This window comes from Oncorhynchus keta, chromosome 11 (assembly GCF_023373465.1).
Source record: "Oncorhynchus keta strain PuntledgeMale-10-30-2019 chromosome 11, Oket_V2, whole genome shotgun sequence".
Classification (NCBI taxonomy): Eukaryota; Metazoa; Chordata; class Actinopteri; order Salmoniformes; family Salmonidae; genus Oncorhynchus; species Oncorhynchus keta.
In genome coordinates, this window is record NC_068431.1 from 12,499,541 (window position 1) to 12,519,459 (window position 19,919).

Genomic DNA, 19,919 nt, shown 5'->3' on the forward strand with positions numbered 1-19,919 from the left:
GTTGTTGATGTGGGCTCTTCACTGATGTGTTTGATACATTTCTTTGTTGTGCATTAGTGTGTTCAGACCTGGACCTCTACTAATGTTCCAGGGCCAAGCTTTGATCTCTATGGAGCCAGAGAAGCAGGTGATGGTGAGCTCTGCAGATGAGTGTGTGGTGGCACTCTGTGACCACACACTCTTTAGGTTCTGTGATGAGACCAGGAAGAGCTTTGAGGCCACTCTGAACTGGCTCCAGGAACACGCATGCTCACGTACCTATGCCCTGGGTAAGGAGGGGGACAGGCACATGGGGCAGGATCAGTGGAGTTAGTTTGGAGATTGGACATGATCAGTGGAGTTACCTTGGACAGGGGACAGGATCAGTGGATTTAGTTTGGTCATGGGGCAGGATCAGTGGATTTAGTTTGGTCATGGGACATGGGACAGGATCAGTGGAGTTAGTTTGGACAGGGGACATGGGACAAAATCAGTGGAGTTAGTTTGGTGTCACAGCAAAGCATATCCTGTGCAGGGCCAGGATTTTTACTGACCATGTGACCTGACAACTCTTGGCGTAGTTCTACCAGTAACATACAGTCTGACTGTCACGCCCTGGTCGAAGTATTTTGTGTTTATCTTCATTTATTTGGTCAGGCCAGGGTGTGACATGGGTTTTTGTATGTGGTGTGTATGTAGTGGGATTGTAGCTTAGTGGGGTGTTCTAGGTAAGTCTATGGCTGTCTGAAGTGGTTCTCAATCAGAGGCAGGTGTTTATCGTTGTCTCTGATTGGGAACCATATTTAGGCAGCCATATTCTTTGGTTGTGTTGTGGGTGATTGTCCTTAGTGTCCTGATGTCCTTGGTCTGTGTTAGTTGACACAAGTATAGGCTGTTTTAGGTTTGTTTATTGTTTTTGTAGTGTTTTGTATTGATTCGTGTTACGTTTGTTTCATTAAACATAGATCGCAATCTACACGCTGCATTTTGGTCCGACTCTCCTTCACCATATGAAAACCGTTACACTGACTAAACTCTGGGCCTAGTTCTAACAGTAACATACAGTCTGACTAAACTCTGGGCCTAGTTCTAACAGTAACATACAGTCTGACTAAACTCTGGGCCTAGTTCTACCTATAACATACAGTCTGACTAAACTCTTGGCCAGTTCTACCAGTAACATACAGTCTGACTAAACTCTGGGCCTAGTTCTACCTATAACATACAGTCTGACTAAACTCTTGGCCAGTTCTACCAGTAACATACAGTCTGACTAAACTCTGGGCCTAGTTCTACCTATAACATACAGTCTGACTAAACTCTGGGCCTAGTTCTACCTATAACATACAGTCTGACTAAACTCTGGGCCTAGTTCTACCTATAACATACAGTCTGACTAAACTCTGGGCCTAGTTCTACCTATAACATACAGTCTGACTAAACTCTGGGCCTAGTTCTACCTATAACATACAGTCTGACTAAACTCTGGGCCTAGTTCTACCAGTAACATACAGTCTGACTAAACTCTGGGCCTAGTTCTACCTATAACATACAGTCTGACTAAACTCTGGGCCTAGTTCTACCTATAACATACAGTCTGACTAAACTCTGGGCCTAGTTCTACCTATAACATACAGTCTGACTAAACTCTGGGCCTAGTTCTACCTATAACATACAGTCTGACTAAACTCTGGGCCTAGTTCTACCTATAACATACAGTCTGACTAAACTCTGGGCCTAGTTCTACCTATAACATACAGTCTGACTAAACTCTGGGCCTAGTTCTACCTATATCATACAGTCTGACTAAAACTCTGGGCCTAGTTCTACCAGTAACATACAGTCTGACTAAACTCTGGGCCCGAAACGGAACTTCGTCAGGTCAAACACACTGAGTGTTCACATCCAAAAATATATACATTTCACCTCACATGACCATGACGGACATGACACATGGTGGGTGCAAAAACATGTGTATATCTCTAATAATTAGATGACAATGAGATGGGGGCTTGTAATGGTTCCAGAACATAACCTCTCACGTCCGGGAACACATCTTTTGAGACCAGAGGCATTGGGGAATTTTGGGATGGTGTAAAATTTGCTTGGAGGCAAAATACCCAAAATAAGGAAGCATGTTTTAGTAGATAATGTGCCAAACTACAGGAAGGAAACATGTTTCACATGCTTAATGATCAGTTTTCCAGTGTGTAAAACCACAGTAATTATATGATAAGCATATCCTTTACCGTTCACACTAGAAGGTGGTTGATTGTTTTTCTTTCTTGGTCTTTTTTTTTGTCCGGTGTGCTTGTTGCTATAGGAACAAGGTTGCCATGGGACCAGCAGTGGCTAATCGAGTCCCCGTCTGACTCAACCATTTACATGGCCTACGACACTGTGGCTCACTTCCTCCAGGGGGAGTGCTCAACGTACAGGGACCGTCGCCTCAAGGGATCAAGTATGCACCACTCTCTACTCTCACATGGTCATTTCATTTATTGGGAATAGGCTTCTGTAGATGCAGACTGAGGGCTTTATAACTCCTTAATATGACCTTTTCAACACATTATTGCAATAGAGAAAGTTTGTAATGTAATGGTTGGAGATATGATTATAATGTACTATTTTGCACATGCATATACAGTTGAAGTCGGAAGTTTACATACACAATATATAATAATAATATAATAATATATATAATAATATATAATAATATATATACATACACCTTATAGCCAAATAGATTTAAATGAAGTTTTTCACAATTCCTGACATTTAATCCTAGTAGAGATTCCCTGTTTTAGGTCAGTTATGATCATCACTTCCTTTTTAGAATGTGAAATGTCAGAATAATAGAATAATGATTTATTTCAGCTTTTATTTCTTTCATTACATTCCCAGTGGGTCAGAGGTTTACATACACTCAATTAGTATTTGGTAGTATTGCCTTTAAATTGATTAACGTGGGTAAAACTTTTCGGGTAGCCTTCCACAAGCTTCCCACAATAAGTTGGGTGAATTTTGGCAAATTCCTCCTGACAGAGCTGGTGTAACTGAGTCAGGTTTGTAGGCCTCCTTGCTCGCACATGCTTTTTCAGTTCTGCCCACACATTTTCTATAGGATTGAGGTCAGGGCCTTGTGATGGCAACTCCAATACGTTGACTTTGTTGTCCTTAAGCCATTTTGCCACAACTTTGGAAGTATTCTTGGGGTCATTGTCCATCTGGAAGAGCCATTTGCGACCAAGCTTTAACTTCCTGACTGATGTCTTGAGATGTTGCTTCACTATATCCACATAATTTTCCCGCCTCATGATGCCATCTATTTTGTGAAGTGCACCAGTCCCTCCTGCAGCAAAGCACCCCCACAACATGATGCTGCCATCCACGTGCTTCACGGTTGGGATGATGTTCTTCGGCTTGCAAGCCTTCCCCTTTTTCCTCCAAACATAACAATGGTCATTATGGCCAAACAATTATATTTTTGTTTCATCAGCCCAGAGGACGTTTCTCCAAAAAGTACAGTCTTTGTCCCCATATGCAGTTGCAAACCGTAGTCTACTTTTTTACGGCGGATTTGGAGCAGTGGCTTGTTTCTTGCTGAGCGGCCTTTCAGGTTATGTTGACTTGTTTTACTGTGGATATAGATACTTTTGTATCTGTTTCCTCCAGCATCTTCACAAGGTCCTTTGCTGTTGTTCTGGGATTGATATGCACTTTTCCCCCCAAAGTATGTTCATCTCTAGAAGACAGAACGCATCTCCTTCCTGAACATATGACTGCTGCTGAACGTGGCACCTTCAGGTGTTTGGAAGATGCTCCCAAGAATGAACCAGACTTGTGGAGGTCTACAATTATTTTTCTGGCTGATTTTTTATTTATTTTTCCCATGAAGTCAAGCAAAGAGGCACTGAGTTTGAAGGTATGCCTTGAAATATATCCATAGGTACTCATCCAATTGACTGAAATTATGTCAATTAGCCTGTCAGAAACTTCTAAAGCCATTACATAATTTTCTGGAATTTTCCAAGCTGTTTACAGGCACAGTCAACTTAGTGTATGTAAACTTCTGACCCACTGGAATTGTGATACAGTGAATTATAAGTGAAATAATCTGTGTGTAAACAATTGTTGAAAAAATTACTTGTGTCATGCATAAAGTAGATGCCCTAACCGACTTGCCAAAACTACAGTTCGTTAACAAGAAATTTGTGGAGTGGTTGATAAACGAGTTTTAATGACTCCAACCTAAGTGTATGTAAACTTCCGACTTCAACCTTATTTTGTGGAAGAGGAAGAAAGCAGTGTGCCAGAGCTTTTTAAATCCCAATAGTTGGTTATGGATATATATAGTGGAGCCACTTTACAATCTGAGTCTCTGTGTCTGTGCTCTCTCTGTCTCCCTGTCTCTCTCTCTGTCTGTCAGGCCAGAACAGATGAGCAGGGAGGTGTGGGACTTCATCTTCTTTCAGAGCTCTCTCTTCCCCGAAGATGGAGATCCCCAAAGAACACCTGCAGAGGCTGAGGAGGGGGTTTGAGTACTTGTACCCCATGGATGCCTGTGTGTCTGGGAATGACCTGGTGCCCAACCACCTGTACAGCCACGTGGCCGTGTGGCCCAATGCCAGGTGAGATGAACCCCCAGCCCGGCTACCTGCCTGTCTGCCGGGCCTGCCTCTCTACGGTGCTAGGGCTGCTACAGGGATAAAAGCTATTTGGGCTTTATGGGAATGTTGTTTTGCTATATTGAATGCTGGAATGCTGTATTGATTGAGTTAATTGAGCCTTCATTTTATGATGAAATGGGTGCGAGGGCTGTATATTAAAGATATCTGGAAGTGGTTTGTTTGTTTGTCTTTTCTGATTTATGCAGTTTTGGGTGAACTTGTACGTTCTATTCTGGTCATACTATAAGACTAATGTCCACATACATTAGATACAGCTGGTGTCCTTACAAGTGTAGAATAATTATGCAGTTCTATACCTATATTATTGGAAAGGATTGGCAGGATAAGCCTAATTACTGCAGGGTGTAACCAGTTATGGGATAAGGCACTGTGCAGATGGTACGGATGGGAAGACAACCCCTCTGGAGATTCTCATGTTTTGAAGGAGATTATCTTTGTGTACACAGCAGAAAATGGCTGCAGGCAGTCCGGGTGAATGGTCACCTGTTACTCACCTCTGAAAAGGCATGTTTTCCCTTCTCTGAAAGAGGTTTTGTTAACTCCAAACAAGTCACCGATGCACTGAAATTACTCTGTCGCCTGCTCTGGCATCATGGGACCTTTGTGTTTGATATGGTCTGAAGACGCCAAGGGTCATGCACAAATACTGTGTGTGTTTGTGTGCGATCCTACTAACAGTCTTTGTTCATATTCATCAGATGGCAACATCTTCATTCTGAGTATCGCCATCTCCAAGTTCTCTGCTAACTGTAAGTAGGGCCCTATAAGCCTTCCAGTCTCTGTTAAGTCTACCCCCTACTTTTTCGAACATTCTGTTAAAAATCGCGCAACAGCGCGTCCTGCTACTCATGCCAGGAATATAGTATATGCATATGATTAGTATGTGTGGATAGAAAACACTCTGACGTTTCTAAAACTGGTTAAATCATGGCTGTGACTATAACATAACGTGTGTTTCATCGAAAAGCGCAAGAAAAACTTATCACCAAAATCTGGAAAATATATCAATGCGCCACTTGCATGTATTGTCTATTGGAAAGCAAATTACATGGGGCTGAGATTGCAAGTCCGACAGCTTCCACACGATGTCGCCAGTCTTGTCAATTGCCTGGGCTTTGTTTCTTGGTCAAACGAGTGAGAGAGAGCCCATTCCTTCCGGTCTCCGACAGGATGTTTTGGATGAGAAATTTCCTAACATGATTTCAAGACGTGGAGCTATTGAATACACATCGCCCCGTGGTCAATTTGATAGATTATTAACGTTTATTAATACCTAAAGTTGGATTACAAAAGTATTTCGAAGTGTTTTGTGAAAGTTTATCGTCAAATGACGTTGCGTTTTAAAACTGTGTTTTTTCCTGGATCACACACTCTTCATAGATAGATATTTAGGGTATATATGGACCGATTTAATCGGAAAAAAAGACCCAATAGTGATGTTTATGGGACATCTAGGAGTGCCAACAAAGAAGATCGTCAAAGGTAATGAATGTTTTATATTTTATTTCTGCGTTTTGTGTAGCGCCGGCTATGCTAATTATTTTGTTTACGTTCCCTTCAGGTATTTCGGGGTGTTGCATGCTATCAGATAATAGCTTCTCATGCTTTCGCCGAAAAGCATTTTAAAAATCTGACTTGTTGGCTGGATTCACAACGGGTGTAGCTTTAATTCAGTACCCTGCATGTGTGTTCTAATGAACGTTTGAGTTTTAACGAGTGCTATTAGCATTTAGCGTAGTGCATTTGCATTTCCAGATGGCTAGATGGGACGCATGCGTGTCGGGTTGACTTAACATCTCCTAATTACTAAGACGCTTTATGAGAGGAACAGTCATTATTTTACAGGCCTTTTCTCCAGAAGTTATTAGCATAATTAGCATAATCAATTAGTAATTCTTTACTTGTTGTGTATGTCCTGAGTGTTAAACACAGCCTTACCATGTTGTGTATGTCCTGAGTGTTAAACACAGCCTTACCATGTTGAGTGTCCTGAGTGTAAAACACAGCCTTACCATGTTGTCTGTGTCCTGAGTGTAAAACACAACCTTACCATGTTGAGTGTCCTGAGTGTAAAACACAGCCTTACCATGTTGAGTGTCCTGAGTGTAAAACACAGCCTTACCATGTTGTGTGTGTCCTGAGTGTTAAACACAGCCATACCATGTTGTGTGTATCCCGAGTGTTAAACACAGCCTTACCATGTTGTGTGTCCTGAGTGTTAAACACAGCCTTACCATGTTGTGTGTCCTGAGTGTTAAACACAGCCTTACCATGTTGTGTATGTCCTGAGTGTTAAACACAGCCTTACCATGTTGAATGTCCTGAGTGTTAAACACAGCCTTACCATGTTGTGTGTCCTGAGTGTTAAACACAGCCTTACCATGTTGTGTGTCCTGAGTGTTAAACACAGCCTTACCATGTTGTGTATGTCCTGAGTGTTAAACACAGCCTTACCATGTTGAATGTCCTGAGTGTTAAACACAGCCTTACCATGTTGTGTGTCCTGAGTGTTAAACACAGCCTTACCATGTTGTGTATGTCCTGAGTGTTAAACACAGCCTTACCATGTTGAATGTCCTGAGTGTTAAACACAGCCTTACCATGTTGTGTGTCCTGAGTGTTAAACACAGCCTTACCATGTTGTGTATGTCCTGAGTGTTAAACACAGCCTTACCATGTTGATTGTCCTGAGTGTTAAACACAGCCTTACCATGTTGTGTGTCCTGAGTGTTAAACACAGCCATACCATGTTGTGTGTATCCCGAGTGTTAAACACAGCCTTACCATGTTGTGTGTCCTGAGTGTTAAACACAGCCTTACCATGTTGTGTATGTCCTGAGTGTGAAAACACAGCCTTACCATGTTGTGTGTCCTGAGTGTAAAACACAGCCTTGTTAGGGCTGTGGTTCCGAGGTGGGAACATAAATCAGCGGAAATTTCAAGTGCGCCACCTATAGTTTTTGATAAAACTCAAACTTTCATTAAAATGCACATACAATGTACTGAATTAAAGCTACACTCGTTGTGAATCTATCCACCAAGTCAGATTTGTAAAATGCTTTTCGGCGAAAGCATGAGAAGCTATTATCTGATAGCATGTATCCCCCAAAATACTTCAACGTCACCTAACGACAGATTTTTGCGATAGCAGGGGGCTACTCAAAACGCAGAAATAAAATATAAAACATTCATTACCTTTGACGAGCTTCTTTCTTGGCACTCCTAGATGTCCCATAAACATCATTTTGGGTCTTTTTTCGATTAAATCGGTCCATATATAGCCTAGATATCGATCTATGAACACGGTGTGAACAACGGGAAAAAAATAGCGTTTTCTAACGTAACGTCATTTTTTAAAATTAAAAAGTCGACGATAAACTTTCACAAAACAGTTCGAAATACTTTTGTAATGCAACTTTAGGTATTAGTACACGTTAATAAGCGATAAAATTGATCACGGGCGGTCAATTCTATAGTTGTCCGTCTGGAAATGCTGTCCGGATAAATCTCAACCAAAATATCCGGTCGGAGACCGGAAGAAATGCGCTGCCTTGCTTCTGTTTGACCAAGAAACAAATAGTAGGCAAATGACAAGACTCAAGACAACGTGTGGAAGCTGTAGGTATTGCAACCTCGACCTCATTTAATCCGTTTCACCTTTATCAATGCTTGGAAGTGGCGCATGGATATTTTTTTCCATTTTCAGTGATCAGATTTTCCTGCACTTTTCGATTAAACGCATGTTCTGTTATAGTCACAGCCGCGATTTAACCAGTTTTAGAAACGTCTGAGTGTTTTCTATCCACACAATCGTATGCATATACTATATTCCTGGCATGAATAGCAGGGCGCTGAAATGTTGCGCGATTTAACAAAAAGCTGCAAATTTTCGCAGCTTCCCTAAGAGGTTTGAGAAAGGGTGTGCTTGAAAGGATGCACATAACTCTGCAATGTTGGGTTGTATTGGAGAGAGTCTCAGTCTTAAATCATTTTCCACACACAGTTTGTGCCTGTATTTAGTTTTCATGCTAGTGAGGGCCGAGAATCCACTCTCACATTAGTACGTGGTTGCAGAAGGCATCAGTGTCTTAACAGCGCGATTTGCCAAGGCAGGATACTCTGAGCGCAGCCCAATTCAGAAATCTGGCAGTGGCTTCTGATTAAATTCAGTTTTCACATAACCGCTTGTTGCAATTTCGATGAGACTCTATTGTTCAGATATCGTTATGTGGACTGGAGGCAGAGCATGAAAGGGATAATGAATCCAGTTGTTTGTGTCATCCATTTCGGGAAAGTACCTGTGTAATTGCACTCCCAACTTACTCAGGTCCTTCGCTATATCACATTTAACATTGTCCGTAAGCTTGAGTTCATTTGCACACAAACAAATCATACAATGATGGAAAGACCTGTGTGTTGTCCTTGGAACTTCTTAATCCTAGCCTTAATTTTGAACCTCACATTGAATATAGTTGCGGAGAGTCCCTGTCATCCTAGATTCAGATCATTCAGGCAAGAAAAAACATCACCCAGAAAGGCCAGTCGTGTAAGAAACTCGTCATCATGCAAGCAGTCAGGCAAGTAAAAATGATGGTCAGTAAAGAAGACTTTAAGCTAGTCTCTCAATTTAAAAAAAACTTGTCAATACTTTTCCCCTTGATAACCAGCGCACTTCTGTATGTTGTAAAAACATTACATGGTCACTGTCCATATTATTGCATAGTTCAGAAAATACGCAAGTTCAGGGGCCTTGCTTCAATTAACAAAGTTAACCATTTTCATTGTAGTGTCCAAAACATATTTCAAGCTGTCAGGCATTCTCTTGGCAGCAAGAGCCTCTAGGTGGATGTTGCAGTGTACCCAAGTGGTGTCGGGAGCAACTGCTTGCACGCATATTACCACTCCACTATGTCACCCCTGTCATGGCTTTTGCACCATCAGTACAGATACCAACTGTTACGCACGCCTCTATGAAGAGGGAACGCAACACCCTGCTACAACTAAACTCTACGTGAAGTGAAAAAGGTATGGACTGTAGGTGCAAGTAAGAATGACAACAGGCAGAATGTGGTACCGTTTACAAGGACTTTATTCCTTTACACGGTAATATGGGGAAAAGGGGCTGGACAGAACCAAAGCAAAGAAAGTAAATCTCAAAGCTCGCCCCTCTCCTATCTTACCTGCCTACCCACTACTTACCTAATTTAGTACCACCTGGTGCCCTAACCAAAATACAAGGGGGTGGTCCACCCAGGTCTTACCTAGTGTGCCTAGACAGCGAATATGCTACGGGTATATGTATGCCCGCGGGCTGCCTTCCCCTTCCCCCCTGGGAACAAATTAAACAATTTCACAAACTAAGAAACAAAGGACATCAAATAAGCTCTATCTGAGCAACAAACTCACAAAACATACCAACTCTCAGCAATGAACTCCCAGCAAAATATCTCTAGCAAAATCTCTGCAATTACCTCCCAGCAAATCTCTCTAGCAAATCTACCTCCAGCAAAATCTCTCTCTCCTGAACAGAACACTGGCATTTATATAGCTTCAGAAGGAATGGGTAATTGGAGACAGCTGTGTCTTGACGAGGGGGCGGGGTCAGCTCTCCAATTTGCCATGTAGTCGACCAATCTGCTGCTTGAGGGATTTCAGGAAGCCATTTCCTGAAATAAACACATGCAAATACACAAACTACAACACATAAACTGGGGAACATAACACCAACACATCTTGACTACCAAAGTCCAGTACTTTAAAAAATATCCTCTCCTATGTCCTGGTTTCCAGTGGTTTGCAGAAGAGGATGTCTTCCTTAATTGAACCCCCATAAACGTAACGGAGGTATACCAGGGCTGTGCCAGGCCCGCCATGTCTGTTAACTCATCCAGCTGTAACGCATAGAATTCATTGGCTTGTATGCGAAGCAGTAATTGTTTCAAAACATCTCCTGCCATGTCACTGATGCATTGTGAAACAGTGTTGTTTGATGAAGTCATTGTCTGTGTAGTTTCTCTGTCCTTTCCCCCCAGCATTGTCCCAGCCATATCGCGGCAGCAGGAAGAATGAAGTCCTCCACAATAGTATGGGGCTTGTCTGTCTAGCCACTCGGTAGCTCACCATATACGACGCTTCTAGACCCTTCTTATTAATGGTATCTGTTGCTTTCATACATGTCTTACAACTCAAAAGTCTTCTTAATTCTCGCTCAAAAAACTCCTGTGGCTTATTTTTCAAATTGGCATGTTTTGTTTCTAAATGTCTGTGCAAGAGTAAAGGTTTCATCGAGATGTGAGATAGTACTTTTGCACATATAACACACTGTGGCTGAGGAAAGGCAATACTCCCAATATAGGTGAACCCAAAATCAATGTAGTTCTCATCATATTTGCGCCTTTTCGATGGTCCAACGTCCCTGTCTGTTGTTCGGTGCTTTCCTGGTTAAGGGGGCAGTAGCTCTTCGGCTGCATCAGATTCACAACTGTCACAGTATCCATGCTAGCTGGGCTAACAACAAATGTAGAATTACTGATGCTAGCATTGGATGTGCTCGTGGAAGCAGAACAACTTGTGTCGTCGACAGGTGCAGGTGTTGTACTGCTGGTACTTTTTTAAATGTGAATCACATTTTAATTTGGCTTACCCCCCGATGGCATTGCATACCCCAGTTTGGGAATACCTGGCCTGAACAACATTAATTGTGTGATGACAGGGATGCAGGGTTGTGTTCAGAAAATCTATACGTGTGCTTTCTCTAGTTCCCCAATGGCACAGCTAGGAGAGCTCAAAATAGAAGCTTATACAGTTGAAGTCAGAAGTTTACATACACTTAGGTTGGAGTCATTAAAAAGGCGTCCCGGACAACTTCTGGTGAAGCTGGAGGGCGCGCAATTCAAATAAATAATCATAATAATTATGGATATTAAATATTTAGGTAAATACAAGTGTCTTATATCGGTTGAAAGCTTAAATTCTTGTTAATCTAACCGCACTGTGCGATTAACAGTAGGCTTTACAGCGAAAGCTGAAAATATTTTTCCACCGGCACAGGTATCATAAATTCACAAATAGAGATGAAATATTCACTTACTTTTTGAAAATCTTCCTTTGATTTGTCATCCAAAGGGTCCCAGCTATAACACATAGTGTCGTTTTGTTAGAAAAAATCCTTCTTTATATCCCAAAAAGTTTGTTTATTTGGCGCCATCGATTTCAGGGATCCACTCATTCAACGTGACAAGATAGGAGTCCGAAAATCTACCCCTAAACTTTGTTTCAACAAGTCAAAATATGTTTCTAATTAATCCTCAAATACCCTAAAATGTCATCAAACTATATTTTTTCATATGGAAATAAGTATGTCAATAGGAAAGCGATATTAGCAGGTGCGCGTTGTCTTCATGGTGCATGGTCACACGAATTTCCAAGCAGATGTTATTGTACTAAAACTCATTATTCTTACTCGTCTTACTCCATTGTAATGGTCTCTCTCTCAAAATAAATTCTGGCTGATTTGTCTTTGGATTTTCTCCTACCATATCTATCGTGTTATAGTCTCCTACATTATTTTAACATTTCCGCAAACTTCAGAGTGTGAATGTTTTCTTTCCAATGGTACCAATTATATGCATATCCCAGCTTCAGGGCCTGAGAAACAGGCAGTTTACTTTGGGCACATCAGTCAGGCGGAAATTGATAAAAAAGTATCCTCTTCTGGATAAGTTAAAACCCGTTTATCAACCACTCCACAAACTTCTTGCTAACAAACTATAGTTTTGCCAAGTCGGTTAGGACATCTACTCTGTGCATGACACAAGTCATTCTTCCAACAACTGTTTACAGACAGATTATTTCACTTAGAATTCACTGTATCACAATTCCAGTGGGTCAGAAATGTACATATACTAAGTTGACTGTGCCTTTAAACAGCTTGGAAAATTCCATAACATTATGTCATGTCTTTAGAAGCTTCTGATAGACGAATTGAAATCATTTGAGTCCATTGGGGGTGTACCCGTAGATATATTTCAAGGCCTTCCTTCAATCTCAGTGCCTTTTTGGTTGACATCATGGGAAAATCTAAATATATCAGCCAAGACCTCAGAAAATAAATTGTAGACCTCCACAAGTCTGGTTCATCCTTGGGAGCAATTTCCAAATGCTGAAGGTACCACGTTCATCTGTACAAACAATAGTACGCAAGTATAAACACCATGGGACCACACAGCCGTCATACCGCTCAGGAAGGAGACGTGTTTTGTCTCCTAGAGATTAACATACTTTGGTGCAAAAAGTTCAAATCAATCCCAGAATAACATCAAAGGACCTTGTGAAGTTGCTGGAAGAAACAGGGTACAAAAGTTTCTATATCCACAGTTAAACGAGTCCTATATCGACATAACCTGAAAGGCCGCTCAGCAAGGAAGAAGCCACTGCTCCAAAACCCCCATTAAAAAGTCAGACTACGGTTTGCAACTGCACATGGGGACAAATAACGTACTTTTTGTCCTCTGTGCTGATGAAACAAAAATAGAATTGTTTGGGCATAATGACCATCATTATGTTTGGAGGAAAAAGGGGGAGCTTGCAAGCAGAAGAACACCATCCCAACCGTGAAGCACGGGAGTGGCAGCATCATGTTGTGGGGGTGCTTTGCTGCAGGAGGGACTGGTGCACTTCACAAAATATATGGCACCATGAGGAGGGGAAATTATGTGGATATATTGAAGCAAAATCTCAAGACATCAGTCAGGAAGTTAAAGCTTGGTCTCAAATGGGTCTTCCAAATGGACAATGACACCAAGCATACTTCCAAAGTTGTGACAAAATGGCTTAAGGACAACAATGCCAAGGTATTGTAGTGGCCATCACAAAGCCCTGACCTCAATCCTATTGAACATTTGTGGGCAGATCTGAAAAAGCATGTACGAGCAAGGATGCCTACAAACCTGACTCAGTTACACCAGCTCTGTCAGGAGAAATTCACCTAACTTATTTTGGGAAGCTCGTGAAAGGCTACTCGAAACGTTTGACCCAAGTTACACAATTTAAAAGCAATGCTACCAAATACTAATTGAGTGTATGTAAACTTCTGACCCACTGGGAATGTGATGAAGGAAATTAAAGCTGAAATAAATCATTCTCTCTATTATTAATCTGACATTTCACATTCTTAAAATAAAGTGGTGATCCTAACTGACCTAAGACAGGGCATGTTTACTTGGATTAAATGTCAGGAATTGTGAAAAACAGAATTTACATGTATTTGGGTTAGGTGTGTGTAAACTTCCGACTTCAACTGCAGTTGAAGACTCTTCATTGAGTCATAAAAGTGCATTGAAATGACTTCGGAGCCGTGCACACTTTGGAGAGGTGTGTGGCCACTTGGAGACACCAGTAGTCACTCAAACCCTTGTCATTTTTTTGTCTTATGTTGCACCTAAACCACATTTTCCAGGATATTTTTTTCTTTTCAATTTCATGGTATCCAATTGGTTAGTTATAGTCTTGTCTCATCGCTGCGACCCCTGTACGGACTCGGAAGAGGCGAAGGTCGAGATCCATGCGTCCTCCGAAACACAACCCAACCAAGCCACACTGCTTCTTGACATAATGCACATCCAACCGCATCAATGTGTCAGAGGAAACACTGTACACCTGGCAACCTGGTCAGCATGCAATGCTCCCGGCCCGACACAGGAGTCACTAGTGTGCGATCAGACTAGGATATTCCTGCCGGACAAACCCTGCCTAACCCGTACGACGCCGGGCCATTTGTGAGCCTCCCCATGGGCCTCCCGGTCGCGGCCGGCTGAGACAGAGCCTGGGCCCGAACCCAGAATCAGCCTTACACTATTGCGCCACCCGGGAGGCTTCCAGGAATATTCTTATCAGGTTACTGAATGTATCCAGAGTATTTTCTGATTTCGTTATCAACAAATGCGGGCGAAAAGTACAATCAATTTAAAATGCACACCAAATCAACAGTGTCTTGTTTGGATTCAGTCTTCTGTCAGGTGAACTTCTGTGTCCTAAACTTTGGTCTAATAATTTCATCATAATCTCCAAACTGTTCCCTTTCAATTGCTACCACAGTTATGCAAATGCTTTTCATATTTCTTCTGTAAGAAACATTTCAAATTAGCTCTCTCCATGTAGGCCAATTCCCCACGAGTATAAAGGGTTAATGGAGCTGAACTAAGTTTGAAATGTACCTTTGTGGTCAATGTTGATGAATAGCTTAATTGTTAGATGGGACATAATGGTCCTGCGGAATCCTCTCCCTTTCATACAGCACAGTGAGCCAGAAAACAAGTCTCTTCATTAAACCCTGAAAATACCAAGCAGCCTTGCATACAGACATATGTTCACTAAGTTGTACAGCAATTACCCAATGGTGACATTTAGGTCTCATTGTATTCTAATGTTATCACAGAGACCAATGAGTTCTCAGTCAAGTGGCTGGGGTCCTAGATAGAAGTTAAAATACTACTCTGATCTTGTAGCCTATCTTGTGTACATCTCCATAGATGGTTCCATATGTAATTCTAAGGCGAGGAGTGTATTGACAACGTGAGGCTGTATTCTGCCAGCTTCGGCAGATGGCTCTTCAGTCACTGTCTATATTTTTTGGTGCAAGAGAAATGATTTTGTTCCATAGAAAACATAGACACGGCTATAACACATCCCCTATGAGTAGGATAGTTGGTAACAGTCAGTGAAAACAGCTCTTCTTCAAAGAGACCTATTTACAGACCATTAGCCTAGCTGTAGCTTTCTGCCATAGGGACTAGACAGCATCTTTAATGTATGGCTCACACACCCTCCACTACTCTGAGAAGAGAGAAAAATGAACGTGGTGGCAGTGTCCCGTGTGGTAACTGGAAGAGAGTCGACAGCTGTCATGTTAAATGAGTTCACGGATGCCCGGCTCCACTTGGCACTGAGACTAGTTCACACAGTAGCTCTTAGAGGGGGGACAATGAATACTCATCCTCCAGATAGGTTTAGGATCTTATATAACACAGTAGACTTGGCAGCATTAACTAGAGAGTGACATTTCTCAGTCATGTCATGTTAGCCCAGGTGCTAATGGACGTCTGGCTGGGTCAGGACTTCCTCCTCTGACGAGCATCACAGCCGGGCTAACACTACTGCTGTGCTAGCAGGCTGCAGACTGACTGATCTCTCTATTGTCTGTCTGTTTCTCTGTCTGTTACTCCGTCTCCCTCCCTCCCTTTACAGAAGGGTGATGTGAAAACCCGGCCAAGCCCTTCTACTGCACCATCTACGTGGCCAAGACATACCCCTCCTGGCAGCACAATGCCTTCTCTGTGCTGGGAAAACACTACAAGGCAAGTACTAACCCCCAGGAATCTGCTTGGATGGGAATCAGACCGGGAAGACCGAGTGAGCCTATGAACTTGACTCGATGTCCCAAATAGCACTATATAGGGAATAGGGTGCTATAGGGCTCTGGTCAAACGTAGTGCACAATGGCTGAATTTATTGCTGTGCTTATTTTGCCCAATTATTGACTGAAGAGCTGATCTAATTGGTCAATAAATGCAGCTTGGGAATAGAGTGCAATTTGAGACACAGAAATAGATGGTTCTGAAACGTATCTGTATTTCAGCTTGTCCCTCCTGTTGTTTTGGGGAGGAGTGGCTACAGAATGTAGAGACCCTACTGTGAGCTGTGATCCGCCCACAGGCAGAGAAAGTCGCTATGCTGCTGACGGCCTGGAATCCCCCTGATGATAGACTGACACTCCCACGTGTAGTGTGTGTGTGTGTATGTGTATGTGTGTGTGTGTGTGGGGGGGGGTGTTGTTCTTCCCTGGATGTGTGTTCTCAGAGCAACAAGGGCACTCTGCCTGATACCAAGGTCATTGCCATGGAGCTGGGTGCCCTGCCGGAGCTCTAGAAACAGATGGAGAGAGGTATACAGTTCCTTGCTGTGATCAAGGTGAGGCTGAGGACAGGAGAGTTGGCCCCTCTCCAGCCCCCAGGGCCCTGGTCTGTCTCTGTGGTGGGGGCCAGGGCCCTGGTCTGTTTCTGTGGTGGGGGCCAGGGCCTCACTATAATACAACCCTTGGCTGACCTCTGCTAGGATCTCTGCATTCTTTTGAAAAACATATATGGCTCTGTACAGTTGGTAAGCATATTGAGGACATTGTTTCCGTCATTAGATCACTTGTATTTCTACAGTCCATATTCACTACCGGGCCAGCACGACCCATATTCACTACCGGGCCAGCACGACCCATATTCACTACCGGGCCAGCACGACCCATATTCACTACCGTGCCAGCACGACCCATATTCACTACCGGCCCAGCACAACCCATATTCACAACCGGGCCCTCACGACCCATATTCACTACCTGGTCATTGCGACCCATATTCACTACCGGGCCCTCACGACCCATATTCACTACCTGGCCATTGCGACCCATATTCACAACCGGGCCCTCACGACCCATATTCACTACCTGGCCATTGCGACCCATATTCACTACCGGGCCAGCACCACAGTGATCAATAATGGATAGCCTTTCTCAGTGGTTCAGAGCTTAGCATGGGTATTGCTAGAGGTATGACTGCATCAAAGTGATCAAATATCCAACAAACAATATATTCCAAGCCAGATGATTGCCTGTGTTGGGACTGTAAAACCCTACTGTATAGGTCCAATCTAAATAGCTGTGAACATAAAGGCTCGTAGGCCAATGTGTGTGTGTTTGTGTGTGTGTGTGTGTAAAAACTATTGGTCTCTAAATCAGGAGAAATGGCGGACCATGTGAAACTATTGGTCACTAAATCCGGCTAGAAAGACCATGTAAAAACGTTGGTATGCCCTCACCCGTCTGAGCGGTCGGCTGTGAATGCCCTCACATGTCTGAGCGGTCGGCTGTGAATGCCCTCACCCATCTGAGCGGTCGGCTGTGAATGTCCTCACCCGTCTGAGCGGTCGGCTGTGAATGCCCTCACCTGTCTGAGCGGTCGGCTGTGAATGCCCTCACCCATCTGAGCGGTCGGCTGTGAATGCCGTCACCGTCTGAGCGGTCGGCTGTGAATGCCCTCACCCGTCTGAGCGGTCGGCTGTGAATGCCCTCCCCCACTATATAGTTATTGGTTTGGTTTAGCCCACTATGGTGCTGTCCGGTCAGAACATGATGTTGAGGCCCTTCACTGTACTCTTGAAAGTCACTACCACACACACAGACACAGCTGTTTCCATTTGAAGATGTTTATATGATTTTGGTAAATCTGAATTACTTGGAAATCTTATTGTTGTGGTTCTATAAGGAAAATATATGCACACATTTAAACAGTAAGGGTTATCAATATGAAATATGCATATATGTACATTAATAAATGACAAATGGCATTACAATTACAACAAGTCTACACAAGGGCTATAAACACAGCATCAATATAAACATATACTTGAACATTCACCTCTTGGAGAGAGAGATAAACAAATTACTTGGATAGACAAAGGGTCAATATTTATGACACCCTCTCTCTGCCAGGCTGAGCTCTTATCAGAAATGTCTTGGCACCACAGGGTCGTATGAGCAAGCTCCAAGAACCCTCTGGTATGACTCTAGAAGCTCGCACATGGCAGCCCAATAAAACACCTTAATAAAAGCCACTATGGAAAACACTGTGGTAGCGTGTGCATGCAAAATACTATGTTTACCAATACAACAATTCATTTTTTACATTTTATTTCACCTTTATTTAACCTGGTAGGCCAATCTACAATGGAATGGTTAAAAAATAAACATATCCAGGTGTTAGAATGGCTAAGTCAAAGTCCAGACCTGAATCCAATCGAGAATCTGTGGAAAGAACTGAAAACTGCTGTTCACAAATGCTCTCCATCCAACCTCACTGAGCTCGAGCTGTTTTGCAAGGAGGAATGGGGAAAAATTTCAGTCTCTCGATGTGCAAAACTGATAGAGACATACCCCAAGCGACTTACAGCTGTCATCGCAGCAAAGTATTAACTTAAGGGGGCTGAATAATTTTGCACGCCCAATTTTTCAGTTTTTGATTGTTAATTTTTTTTGAAATATCCAATAAATGTTGTTCCACTTTATGATTGTGTCCCACTTGTTGTTGATTCTTCACAAAAAAAATACAGTTTTATATCTTTATGTTTGAAGCCTGAAATGTGGCAAAAGGTCGCAAAGTTCAAGGGGGCCGAATACTTTCGCAAGGCACTGTATGTGCAGATGATGATGTACAAGTAGAGATACTTCTGTGCAAAAGAGAGAAAAGAAATGACCTACTTGTGCAACTAATGGAATAATAACGCTTATGGCAGTATGGAATAATACTACATAGATAAACAATAAGCAGAGCAGTATTGGCAAATCTAACATGAATGAGAATAGCAACAGCCATACAGCCATACAGCCCCCCGCACAACATTCAGACATTGGTGTTAATGTCGACAATAAAAAGTCCTGAGAAATGCACGTCTTCTTCCTACGGACGATGAGAACACTCTGACCTGAATGGCCGGGTGCAGTGCTCCTGGAGAACATAGTTTTACAAACTCTCTGGAGGTAGCTACACCAAACACTCTTCCCTCACTTTCTCCCAGCTATGCATGTTTCGTGGAATGAGTTGTGAAGGATAGGCTCTACAACCTGCCATTCATTCTCTTAACTCCGCCCCCTGGTAATCTCTGAAACATCTATCAAGCGTTTCTTTTTTTTACATGCCTTCTCCCAATTGACTGTTTTCAGTTTGACTTTCAGTTTGTCCTCCACCTCCAGAGTTGAATGCAGCTATTTGCTATCTGTTTAAGAGCACTATTGTCCATCTATACAACCCAATGTGTTTTATTCATCTCACCTGTGTTCTGTGATATTATACCATGGCTCTATGCTTTCTCTGGAAAATAATGCAACTCCATGGAAGGTTGGCGGCACTCTGCTAAAACATCTTGGAACACACTTTCCACATCGTTCATTATTTACCATAGAACGCATAGCCCCTTGTTGATTATCCCTTACATAACTCCCATAGCGACCATAGTGATTCAGCCAGCCTGTGATGTTTATTTGGGGCATTTGCTGGCACACCAGGCCTGTCTAACTAACTGTATCTAGTTTCTAATACCCTCTCTAACCAGTCTTAATTATACTGAAACAACAACAGTTGCCTTGAATGTGTAATGTGGGTAACTTTTCAGCAGCACCAATCGCATGAGGATTTCAGGCTAATGCCA

At 42.6% G+C, this 19,919-nt stretch overlaps 1 pseudogene; it reads left to right on the plus strand.

The window, feature by feature from the left end:
• LOC118390640 (leucine--tRNA ligase, cytoplasmic-like) overlaps window positions 1-19,919 on the plus strand; it is a 36,815-nt pseudogene that overhangs the window by 15,237 nt on the left and 1,659 nt on the right.